This window comes from Rhincodon typus, chromosome 42, assembly GCF_021869965.1.
Source record: "Rhincodon typus isolate 14 chromosome 42, sRhiTyp1.1, whole genome shotgun sequence".
In the NCBI taxonomy this organism is placed as follows: domain Eukaryota; kingdom Metazoa; phylum Chordata; class Chondrichthyes; order Orectolobiformes; family Rhincodontidae; genus Rhincodon; species Rhincodon typus.
This window is the reverse complement of record NC_063373.1, coordinates 1,661,417-1,665,371: the sequence shown is the minus strand read 5'-3', so window position 1 is coordinate 1,665,371 and position 3,955 is coordinate 1,661,417. Positions and strand designations below refer to the sequence as shown.

At 42.5% G+C, this 3,955-nt stretch overlaps 1 pseudogene; it reads right to left on the bottom strand.

Annotated features, from left to right (window-relative positions):
• Positions 1-2,666: 2,666 nt before the first annotated feature.
• On the bottom strand, positions 2,667-3,555 carry LOC125487467 (annotated as a pseudogene).
• Between the last annotated feature and the right edge of the window lie 400 nt (positions 3,556-3,955).

Below are 3,955 nucleotides of genomic sequence, written 5' to 3'. Positions count from 1 at the left end.
TTCTGTAACATGATATCACTCTGTGCAAGCCGAGGGTATGTTTCAGCAGGTTGTGACGCAAAAACAGCTGTTAAATGACATTGATCTCTGTTACAACTGATGTTGTCGATATTACTCAAGACATACATGACATTGCCATACTTCAATTTACACTACACCATAGGCCTTGACTCCGTGACGTTTTATTGACACATGTCTTTGATCCTGTTGAACTAAAACTCTGTCAACTGTACCTGAGCTAATGTTACAGTAGGCCCGAACGTAATTGCTGCTATGGTGCAAGATATATATTAAAAATACATATATATTCTATTATTCACTGTTGCTGCTTTAATTACACTTGGTTCTGTCTCAATTATTTTTACACTAGAATAGGATGAATTCATATCAAAGAAGAAACCGAAAGAAGTGTGAATGCTGTAATTCAGAAACAAAAACATAAGTTGCTGGAAGAGCTCAGCAGGTCTGGTAGCAACTGTGAAGAGAAATCAGAAGCAAAGTTTTGGGTTCAGTTCGGAGGAAGGGCCATGGGCTCGGAATGTTAACTCTGATTTGTCTTCACGTGGAGTGGCACGGTGGCACAGTGGCACAGTGGTTAGCACTGCTGCCTCACAGCGCCAGGGACCCGGGTTTGATTCCAGCCTCGGGCGACTGTCTGTGTAGAGTTTGCACATTCTCCCCGTGCCTGTGTGGGTTTCTTCCCACAGTACAAAGATGTGCAGGTTAGGTGGATTGCCCATGCTCAATTGCCCGTAGTGGTCAGGGAGGTAGAGGGTGTATATTAGGTGGGTCATAGGGGGAATGGGTCTGGGTGGGATGCTCTGAGGTTCAGTGTGGACTTGTTGGGCCGAAGGGCCTGTTTCCACACCGTAGGGATTCTATGATATGTGGCCGGACCTGCTGAGCTTTTAAAGCAACTTCTATTTATGTAATCAATTTGTATGATATTGATCGTGTCATTTTTTTTTTTTTGCAGCACTCGTGGTTTTTTCTGAGGTTTTTCTAAATGATAACTCTTCATGTCCTCCTCTGTTTTCCATTCACAGTGTCCTGGTAGCAGTTGTTCACGCACTGCATAGAGATGAATAACGTTTAGGAAAAAAAAAAACATGTGAGTTTATTCACTTTGGAAGGAGAAACACATGAGCAGAGTATGTCTTAAGTGCAAAGAGTTTGGATCATGAAGATGTATAAAGTGACCTCAGTGCCTTTGCCCATAAATCATTGAGGGTGATCACGTAGCTGCAACAAGATATTATGAATGATAATAGAATGTTAGCCTTTATTGTAATAGAGTTTAAGTACAAGAGCAGTGACGACTTGATTCGTGTATTTGGACAGATACATGAACCGGAACGGTTTATTATTATATAGGTCAAACGCAGTCGAATGGAATTAGTGTACTTTGGGAAACTTGTTAGGCATGGAAGACTTCGACCAAAAGTTCTGTTTTCGTGTTGTGTGTCTCTATGACTATAATTTTGACGTTAATTAGACAACACCTGGAATGCTGTGTGCATGTTTGGCCGCGTCATCTCATGGAAGATTTTATTCCCACAGAAAAGTACAACGAAGGCACTCCAGATTTGTTCCCAAAACAATGAGATCATTGAATGAAAAGAGGCAAATTGTATCCTCGAGAATTTTTAAAATAATGAACATGGACAGTAAGCAATATAGCTGCGCACATGATTGTTCAGAATCATAATAGCATCGAAACTGGCTCATATCACAAAGGCATGGGGGAAAATAATAAGGAGCAAATGGTGAAAGTGGCCTCAGATGTGACCCAGCTAGTCGTGATTTCACCGGATGGAAGAAACATGGTAGATAGACTTGATAACGCAAAACCAGGCCACAGCGTTCAAGCATTTAGATTGTGAATATTTTTCCATTAAATTGAATGACATCACAGAAAGTATTTTGGAGTAGATTCATCACAGATTCCCTGCAATGTGGAAACTGGCCATTCGTCCCATCGAGTCCACACCCACACTCTGAACAGCATCCCAAACAGACCAACCGCTCTAGTCTATCCCTGTAAACCTGCATTTCCCATGGCTAATCCACCTAGCCTGCAAAACCTGGACACAATGGACAATTTGTTATGGTCAATCCACATATCATTCTCATCTTTACACTGTGGGAGAAAACCAGAGAACCTGAAAGAAACCCACGGAGGCAGATAGAGAATGAGAAAACTCCATATAATTAGTTGCCGGAGACTGGAGTCGAACCTGGGTTCCTGGCGCTGTGAGGCAACACTGCCAACTACGGAAAGATTATGAGAAATTAGACAATTCAAAAATGGGTAGAGAAGAGGAGGGGAAGGAGGGAGGGAAAATGTCAAAAATTGCAGAAAGGTGGGAGTCAGCGGGAAATAAATGCAGAAATGATTGAATATTACCTACCACAAATGAGTGTTGAAATAGCTTTTAAAGACAGTGAGCATGGCTTCACATCACGTTTAAAAGCGCAGCAGTATTGGTAGTACAGCAGTCCTTATGTGTTGGCAACAGAGAACTGTTGAAAGTGAAGAATGAGCCTTTCCTGAGTATAGTGGAACAAATTGAATGCAAAATTTTCTGATGCAAGTTTGCCAAACAGTATTACCATCCGAAGTACAGTGATGGAGGAAACAAAAATGAGGGAATCTTTTGTTCTTTTCACTGTTTGATGCAAATTCTGAAGGTGTCGAAGGGGCTCATTAACATATTCTTTAGCTCCCCACGAAATTTTTTCTGGGCGATTGTGTAGATGAAGACATTGCAGGAACTGAGCATTTGGAGCATGAAAGTCGTCTCTTGAAGGATGTACTGCGGGTCATTGAAGTTCATTCCACAGAAGTAAGCTTCACCTGAAATCTGCACATAGAAGAAACGTCCAACATACGTGGCCCACAGGAAGAGGAAACAGAGAGATCGCAAAGAGGAGGACAATGGACTTCTTGCGATTGGACATCTCCTGGTCTCCACGGTTCTCTGTGCCCCGGATCCTTTTGCGTGCTCTGTTGGCTGCTAATATGCTACTGACAGTCAGGGCATTGAGCAGCAGAATGAGAAAAAACGTAGAAAAGGGGACTACGATATGGTGCAGCCAGTCGTAGGCCAGCCAAATGGGCGAAATTTAATATATTGACTTGATAATGCAGAACCAGGGCACCCCATTCAGGGTGTACAATGGGCTAAAGATGAAGTAAAAAGGGATGTTCTTGATGAAGCTCAGGATACACACGATTCCGATCACCAATGACGCAATTTTCTGAGTGCAATATTTGATCCTCAGGCTCTGGTGGCAGATAGCAACAAAACGGTCGAAAGTGAAGGCCACTGTCAACCAGACTGAGCCATCACGTATTGTATAAATCAGCACGGTGCTAAGCCTGCATGAAAGGGTGGTGGAAAGAAGACTGTTTCGGAAGTCGATCCGGCCGATCCGGTTGAGGATGCACCCATTGATGATGACAAGGAAATCAGTCACTGCTATGGCGACCAGGTAGCAGGTGATGCAACAGGAGAGTCCACACCGACCTCGTGATAAGATTATAATCGCCATCAATTTTGCTGTGAGGGATGAAAAGGACTGTTGACAACAGTTTTGTTTTTCAGTGAATCTTTAGTAGTAATGTTCATTTTCCATACGTTTACCACCTCCAGACCTCATCTATCCCAAAGCCATAGCTCATTATCCGCCATCTAATGTTGGATTAATTACTTGCCAATAAAGAAACGTTGCAATTAGTGCTCAGCACAGACTCTGCTCTCTCTTCATAACGCTAATCACTGTGGGTACTTATCAAACTTAAACTTATCCCAACCAACTTCTGCCCATGCCCCAATTCATAAAACACACCATTTATTCGTCAAACAGACGCTCACTGAAGTACATTGATTCTCCATTGATCTTAAATGAGTTTCAATTTCACACCTGCTATAATACTGTAGGTAAATGCCAT